We start from the raw sequence: 9,092 nt of genomic DNA on the forward strand, positions 1-9,092 counted from the left end.
AGAGAGAAAACACAAAACATTTGCCTATACTAGATTTCGGAGAGAAAACACGAGCATACTTATATAGTGGTTTTCTGGAGGAAAACACAGTGACTCATTTTGGATTTATGTAATTTCTTATATATCACAAGATTATACTAGATGCCCTCTATATCGCATAAAGTCCTTACATACTTAGGATGGGACCACGATGAAATTTAAGTAGTACTACTTGGCTTGAGAAACCCCACCTACTAAAACTCTACTAAGGTCGGACCGGTGGTGTAACTTTTCCTAACATACATGCGCCAATGTTTGTGATAGACCTAAAGTCAGCTTCAGTTCAAACGTCTAGTAGCTTGTAAATGGGTTAGCAACCTTGGTATATTTAAAAAGTGCTAAATCTACTTATGCTACATATACTGCATTTACTACTTTCTGCTATAACTTATGAACTCACCAACCTCGTGTTGACCCTTAAGTATTTATACTTTCCTAAATTGCTATTTGTGCTATGGCTGGGGTTGCATAGCATATGTTTGGAGTCACACTATTGCATGAACTTTTATTTCACTTTGTGTACACTTGATGGGTTATGCATGTTTGAGCACATGGTTTATTATTTTAAACAATTTACTTTTACGCTTCCGCTAAACTTTAAACTATTGATTTAGTTTTTGTTTTCTCATGTTTGGATGAGACTTAATGGTGCTTTAAATATTTTGGTATAACAAATGAGCTAGATCTTGGAATGTCATGCGCATCGCGGTAAAACTCTGTTAGTCAAAACTTGACGGTGTGACACCACTGTTTTTGAAAATGGATTTGGCTAAGACAACCTTTTTTGTGACTACAGAATAGAAAAGACCACATTTACAATACATTCATGTGTAGTGGTGAAGTTTGTACGAAAACGCAGGAGATCGGGCTTAAATTTTTGGACGAAAATGATTAAATTTGCACTACATATAGAACTTTTCGGATGAAAATGGGTAAATATACACTACTGCGCAAAGAACGGGGTGGCCTAATGAAGTACCACATGGGTGGATATATAGGAATCAAAATATGCCGAATCACTCATTTTATGATCTTCTACATCCTAGGTCTTCTTGTTCCATCATCTGGCTTATTTTCTTCATTTTAGGATCCAATTCGATATTTTCCTTGAGAGGTATCGAGAAGGAATTGGAATGAAATAATATCGATTCAGACACAAGAAAAGGTTATCGATTGATTCAAACACTGTACCAATGGGTTAGAGGAAGAGGGAAAAATCGAATATTTCACATAGTGCTTTTAATCAATCTGATTTATTTCGTACCATTCGCTCAATGAAAAAATGAGTCAAATTCTAAGGGACTAAACCTATGGGACTTAAGGAATAATATAAAAAAAAGAGATGGAAAAATATTCATATTAAATAAATCAAAGTCAATCAAATAAGTAAATAAAAATGAAGTAGAAAAACTCAGATTCCAAATGAACAAATTCAAACTTGAAAAGGATCTTTCTGATTCTCGAAGAATAAGGGGTAAGGGGATTTATCGAGAAAGATCTCTTGTTCTTATTATAAGATCGTGATTGGATCCGCGTATGTTTGGTAAAGAGAATAATCTTTTCCTTTGAAAATAATAAAAAATGAAAGGTGTTCAATTGAAACATGAAAAAAGCTACGCCCTTGTTAGTAAACATACTTTTTTGAATGAATGCGGCCAAAACATACCTTTTTTTTTGGCTAAATAATACAAACACCCAAACTTATAATAAATTCGTGCGGCTGCTAGTAAACTTTAGCCACACTTATTTGGATAAAATGCTTGATAACAATAACCCTTTATGCCACAGTCTTGAAATGTATGTGACTTAAAAAACATTTATTTTGACTACTGAATAGACAACCATATTACAATACATTAATGTGGTCGTTGCTTGCCTTTAGCCACACTTTTTTGGACAAGATCCTTGATTACAACAACCTTTTTAGCCACGGTTCCTAAAATGGATGCGGTTAAAACATAGTTTAATTAACTATATAATACAAATGGCCACATTTACAATAACCATGTGGCCGTTGATACCCTTTAGCCACACTTATTAGGACAAAATGATAGATTCCAACAACCCTTTAGCCAAGGTATTTTTAAATGTATGCGGCCAAAACATATTTTTAACGAGTATATAATACAAACGACACCACTTACAATAAATACTTGTGGCCGTTAGTAGCCTTTAACCACACTTAATGGGATGTTTCCAGTAACATATATTAGTGACATTTAGCCACATTTTAAAGTTTCTACGACCATTAACAATGTATGATGTAAGTGTTACTATATGATACCTATGGTTATTCAAACTTTGATCACACTTGAACTGAAAAATTTGTGTGTGATGAAAGGCCGACGACCACACTTTATAACAAGCTAAAAATAAAAATGATTTTGTGATTGCCAAACATTTTTTTAACATATTGGCTTTCTGAAAACACCAGTAAGTTTTTTTCAAACTCAATCCCAAACATGCTCTAAGAAGCAAATGTCTCTTTCAAGGTCATTTGTTAAAGCAGAGTACAACTGTATAGGGCTATGCGTGCCTATACGGGGAAAGTTATTTGGATCATTAACCTGTTAAGGAGTTGCATGTTTTAGTTGGTATACATGTATCCTTACACTGTGATAACTATGCAGCTGGCTATATAGCTACAAATCCGGTGTTTCATGACGAATTAAACACTTTGAACTCGATTTGTTTTTCTTAAGAGAGAAGATTACATCTTGTGTAATTAAAACAGTCTCAGCAATTTGCTGATCTGTGTTTGAAGTAATAGGAAGTTTTAGTTTTAAGTTTTTGACAACATATCATACAGTTGTTTAGCCTTATTAAAAAGATATATATTAAATATTGCTATTTATATAAAAAATTGTTACATACGGTTATTTAATTTTATTAAAAATAAGTAGTTACAAAGTCGTAAAGTTTTATTATCTTTACATAAGAACTTTCATACGTATTGTTGGGTTTATTGCATTTGATTATTTTAATAAAACATAAAATATGATACTGTTGTTTGGGTTCATAAATTGAAGAGGGTAGTAATAAAAAGAAAACTAGAAGTAGTTACAAAATCAATTTTAATATGGGCTGTGTTGCTTAGTAATTCGTATGTGACTGTCATAGTGTCATAAGACAATGTCCACCAATGAGTCAATGGCATGTTATACATGTGATATCTTAGAATACGGCGTATAATATGATAACAGTTTTCGGTGGTAAATTTCTTGATATCGAAAAGATATATCATATATGACATTACGTATATGAATTTCACTCAGGGACGTAGCTTCTTATGACGTTTTCATCCAGGCCTCGCAACTGATTTCACTTGCTTGTGACATGACGCTACACGAGACCGGGTTGTCACTCATTCTTTCTATGCCACGAAAAGTGAAAATCTAAGAATAGTTCAGGGACCACTATAGTAATATTTTGGGTATATTATATAACCAATAATAATGAGTATCTTCTTGCCAAACTCAAATCTTCTTCTCCAACTGATCTGTATGTATGGCGATTAATGATGAAGTAAATGATGGGCTTTTGGAGCAAGTGTACCATGACAATTGCCCGGGGTGTAAACTGGATCGTAATAAACGCATCCAAACCGGATTGCCCATCAAAGAGCTCATTTCTATATGGGTAGTGGTGCTATGTGATGGTGAGTGTACTGCTTGTTTTACTATATATTTTATCATCTACTTACTATATTACTATTTATATTTATATTAAATTATCTTGATATAATTATATTTTGTTTTTTGCTTATTTTAAAGGTCCCAAAACCCAATCAATGATTTTTATAATGATATTACTATGTTTGCTGAATCAGTGTTAGTTACGTAATAAATATATAAAAATAAAGATTAGGTCACTTTCTGTTCAATAAATTGTGTTAACGTCATGTAATATAAAGTGACGAGACTTGTACTTTTATTCGATGAATGGTAGGTCACTTGAATGTAGATACATAGATAATTTGAAAAAATAAAAGATCAATTATAATACTAAATGTTAAATAATTCACTAAGCTTTTGATAGCATATGATGTTCAAGTATTGTATTAGAAGCCTTGTTTGATATCAAATAATATTCTCTGTTAAAAAGAAAAAGATGACTTTAAAGAATTCTTTTCACTTTTGATAAACAAATAAAGTAACTTTAATGATGAGTGTGGATCAGATACCTTTAAAAATTCAATAACTTTTTGAAATAAACTTATAGTAACCTTAATTATGAAGTAGTTGCAATTAACATGCGCAGTTACCATGAGAACCGGTTGGTTTCTGTTCGATTCGTTGCGGAGGCAGCTCCATTGTGCACATGGAAACGTAACCAAAAAGAGAAAAATGTTTAGTCGAATTAAAAGAATATAAACAGACATGTACAATACTATTTGTTTGTTGAATTTTAAGCATAGAATTTCAAATGTAACTTGATATACAACTTTCGAATCTTGATGTTCATGTTTGATTTTGTCATCCATTACCATTTTTCCTTCCCAGCGCTACTGATATCATCTATCTCCCCGTTTCTTTATTTCATGGTACGCGTATTTACTTATCTCTTTGCTTGGTTTCCCTGTTTCCAAGTTTTGACATTTAAAATTTTCCTATCGATTTCTATTGTAGGTAAGAGATTTTAATATTGCAGAGAAAGAAGAGGACATTAGTTATTATGCAGGCTTTGTTGGTAAGTTGTTTTATCGGTTCGGCTCAAAATATATTGATTTGACGGGATAGCAATTTTCGTCCAAAATTTTTTATTTCATATGACTAGTTAGTATAAAATCTTATTACAAAAAACATATCATTTCAATTAAAATATATAATGGTCTCCATTCCTTTGAGGTTAAGGATTCTAGTCCAATAATGAACGTTAGTGTATATTAAGAAGTAGGTTTAGTAGGTCTGAATAATTAGTCGTTCTAAAAAAAATATTTAGGTGTTTTACGTGCAAAATATATTAAAGTTAAATTAACTGAATATTATGTTTACAGTGGATGGGAAACCTTAATTAGGAAAGCATAAGAAACCACTAATGGATCAATTTTATGTTTGTGATAAAATGTAACCCGATTGACACATTTATAAGTAAATTGATCAAATTTTTCACTTTTATATAACGAATTAATCGAGATTGTAGTCTTTCTTACCTTTAAATAACACATTTCATATGTTTCTTGATCTTACGAAGGTTCTGCATATTTGATTGGACGGGCACTTGCATCTGTCTTATGGGGAGTGGTAGCTGACCGCTATGGTCGAAAACCAGTTATTATTTTTGGCATTTCAATAGTGTTCGTAACTACTTCAACAATTATTATTTGAGCGTCATCTTTCATTTATATACTTATTCTGATTATAAACATTAAAGCGATTTCGTATCCAGGGTTATTGTGAACACACTTTTTGGTTTTAGTGTCAACTATTGGATGGCCATCATTACAAGGTTTCTTCTTGGCTTTTTAAGCGGAATTCTTGGACCTGTAAAGGCATATGCATGTGAGCTTTTTCCTGATGAATATCAAACTTTAGGATTGTCAGCTGTAAGAAAACATGCAATAATAATATTTCTCATAGTTTTCTTGCCTGGAAATTTATACATTGAGCGATCTAATTCAGGTTAGTACATCATGGGGGATAGGACTAATCGTTGGTCCCGCTTTGGGAGGTTTCCTAGTACAGGTTAGTTATATGTTAAAAACCACGATAATCACATAATTTATTTATACAGATTGCTTTGATTCTGTAACATTTAATTTTTTAAATCCAGCCTGCAGAGAAATTTCCAAGTCTTGTATCTTCAGATTCTATATTGGGGAGGTAGTGTTACGCCTATGTTAACTTTTTTATCTTAACAGTGCTGCTATCTGTAAGTATTAATTATATAGTTATGCATATTCATTTTTGAGTGGCGACAAATTGCAACCATGACTTGTGATGCAGGTTTCCATATTTATTGCCTTGCCTTATCATCTCAATTTTCGCACTTGTTGTAACCATCGGCGCAATTTGGCTTCCAGTACAGTTTTATTCATTTAACGTTTCCTTAATACTTCCATTAGGCTGCATCTTAACATGATATTTTTCAAATTTTCGATTATGAATAGTTTACTTTATTAAAAGGCTGATAACTAAAAGAGATGCGGCTTTGAGTTGTATATAGAGCAACGCCTCGCATACTGAAACTCTTACATCTTGTTTGGTTTCATTTTCAAAACATGAATCTTATTTATATAATTTTTGAAACTGTAGGAAACGTTACACTTTCATAGAAAAAGGAGAGCTGGAGTCTGCTTCTGATGCACTCGATGCCGAGAAAAAAGATTCTAGTTTGATTAGCCTCCTCAAGAATTGGCCATTAATGTCTTCTATCATTGTCTACTGTGTTTTCTCTCTTCATGACATGGCTTACACTGAGGTAGATTTCTTTCAAAGTATTGAGACATTTCAACATACTTTATACCCTAATCCGTGAACCTTAAACGTTGGTTTAGTTGTTGATGAATAGTCAAGTACCATGGCTTAGAAAGTCAAACCACTCTACAAACTAAGAATTCATTGAAAAGGTCTACTACAGTTCATATATTTTACCATGCTTTTAGAACTCTGAATCTACAATATATTCACATAAGTTCGCCAGTCATAACTTCTAAAACGATGTTGATTTTATCATTAACAGGTTTTCTCGTTATGGGCCGAGAGCCCGAAGAGTTTAGGGGGACTTAATTATACTACTGATGATGTTGGCACGGTCCTGTCTATCTCTGGTGAGATAATTTTTGAGAAAACGTTTATTTAATACATTTTACAATTTTCATAAGCCTGAAAAAACAGACAGGCTAGGTAACGGTTCGTTTTAGAAAAGGAACAATTTTTTTAAAATGAACAATTTGGCTTGGGTCAAAACGGCTCTCATCAAAATGATTACTACTTCAGGGGTGGGCCTTCTATTTTTCCAGACCGCACTATATCCAATTGCAGAGAGGATATTCGGGCCCGTTATCATAGCTCGCATCTCAGGAGTAAACAATCTCCCTATGGACTCATTATTTCTCTACTAATATTTCCTCACTTCCCTTTGACTTTGAAACTCGCTATAACTTAATAAAATTGTAATTATCCTTTATTCTATTGTGTTATCAAAATTCTTCTTAGAATATTATAATTATTGTAATTTTTATTTGATTATAGTTAACCAGAAAGAATAAATATAACTATATCAATTTCAAAACAGAAGTCATTTGTTTGACTTTCAGAGTCAAAGGGGTCTAACTTAAAGAGAAATTAACTTTTAGATAATTTGATTGCTTTACCGGCTAATCTAACTATCTCATGTGTAGATTTTGTCCATAACTCTTCTCACAGCTTATCCATACATAGCGTTGCTATCAGGCTTCATGCTCACCATTACGTTAAATATAGCATCAATTACAAAAACTGTTTTATCAGTAAGTTTTTCGGGACTAAATCTCATCTACTATATGTATATGAAGATGAGTAAGTTTGACTGCATTTTGTTACCAAAAAGTATATGAGCACATTAATTTTACAATATTAATTTACACTTAATCTCTTTCTCATTTTAACTAGATCTCCATCATAACTGGGACACTCTTGCTGCAAAATAAAGCTGTGGTAATATATTAATTTCTCTAATTTTTCTTTAATTTTTCAGTGTTAGGTATATAAATTAACTATATGTTTTATATAAATGTACATGGATTACAGGATCAACACCAAAGAGGTGCAGCCTATGGTATTGCCATGACTTTGCAGTCAATTTGCAAAGCATTTGGTCCAGCATGTGGGGGAGCACTGTGAGTACTCGTTTGTTTACTAATCTCAAATATAAGTGCGGGTCAAAGGAACCGGTTTACTCAAAGCATTAAATATGATTCCATGAAATTATGTTTAAAAAGATAATAATAAAATTGTAAACATTTAAATAGATTTTACATGAATTTGACTCGTTTGACCAACATGACAAGTAACAAAGTTACCACAAGTTATTTCTAACTTATCTCTAAATTTATAGTTTGTCATGGTGCCTGAAGAGACAAAATACAGCATTTCTTCCTGGTACATGCTTGTTACCTTTTTCATTTCATATTATCATCTTCACTTACAAAATACAAATAGATTTGCTGGCTGTTCAATTTCAGGCGCACAAATGATATTTTTCATCTTAAATATAATTGAGGGAGTTGGAGTTCTAATGACGTTCAAACCGTTTTTGATCACAAACCATTACTAGTTGGGATCACTAAATTTTTGTGGACTTTCAGTGAAGTCAGCCATGCATGGCATCTAACTTTGTTATATTAGTTATGTGTAATTTCAATTAAACCATAGTCTAATATCAACTTTGCTATAACCCATGTTGTCTTGTGTGGCATTGATGTGATTTAATTGAGGAAGTATACAAGAAAAGGGTCATGTTTTGTGGGTTGTATGATATGACTTATTGAATCGTACCATGATTTTTTTGGTAGGTAAATAAACCTTGTTTGGCTCTAGACAATATTTTTAAGAAAGTATATATATAAGTTTAAAATTGATGGTTTGGTGTTGCTGACCTCTTATTGGCCCACGTGGCATCATGGGTGGTGCCACATCATGTTTTCTTTTTTTCTATTTTATCTTTATGTGAGTACTATTTTAAGTTTACGATTTTGTGTCAATGTTGTCTTAGCGGACTAAATTCGTATTTGCTGACCTCAATTTTTTTTCCTTTTTTTTGTTTAAACATCTTTTTATGTTTTTTTACTTACTAATTTATATTTACGATTTAGTGCCGATACCGTTAATACAAACCGAATATGCGTCGGTTTTCCATTGTAACGCACTAGATTTGTTTGTTTTTTTAAATATGTTAATTTGATGTATTTAGGCGTTAACGAATTTAATTTTTGATTTAGTTTCGGTGACGTAATATGATACTAATTGAAAATTTTACTGTCGACAGATGTCTCCATGAAAATTTTGATCAATAGACGATCAAAATAGAGATGTGGATGAAGCAACAATTGAGGTTTTAGAGTTGATCGAGTA

The 9,092-nt window shown here is 32.3% G+C and overlaps 1 pseudogene across 1 annotated transcript; it reads left to right on the forward strand.

The window, feature by feature from the left end:
- Window positions 1–3,326: 3,326 nt before the first annotated feature.
- LOC143623735 (protein ZINC INDUCED FACILITATOR-LIKE 1-like) lies at window positions 3,327–8,511 on the forward strand (annotated as a pseudogene). Its single transcript, XR_013151951.1, has 16 exons — window positions 3,327–3,697; window positions 4,542–4,582; window positions 4,668–4,728; window positions 5,233–5,335; window positions 5,428–5,584; window positions 5,661–5,723; window positions 5,812–5,861; window positions 5,985–6,060; window positions 6,294–6,459; window positions 6,721–6,808; window positions 6,978–7,063; window positions 7,382–7,489; window positions 7,632–7,676; window positions 7,770–7,858; window positions 8,077–8,120; window positions 8,204–8,511. The product of XR_013151951.1 is annotated as a protein ZINC INDUCED FACILITATOR-LIKE 1-like (transcript).
- The last annotated feature ends 581 nt before the right edge of the window (window positions 8,512–9,092 follow it).

The sequence above is a fragment of the Bidens hawaiensis genome, unplaced genomic scaffold (assembly GCF_021521415.1).
Source record: "Bidens hawaiensis isolate Kalapana, Puna unplaced genomic scaffold, B.hawaiensis_p1.1 tig00003536_1, whole genome shotgun sequence".
Taxonomy (NCBI): Eukaryota; Viridiplantae; Streptophyta; class Magnoliopsida; order Asterales; family Asteraceae; genus Bidens; species Bidens hawaiensis.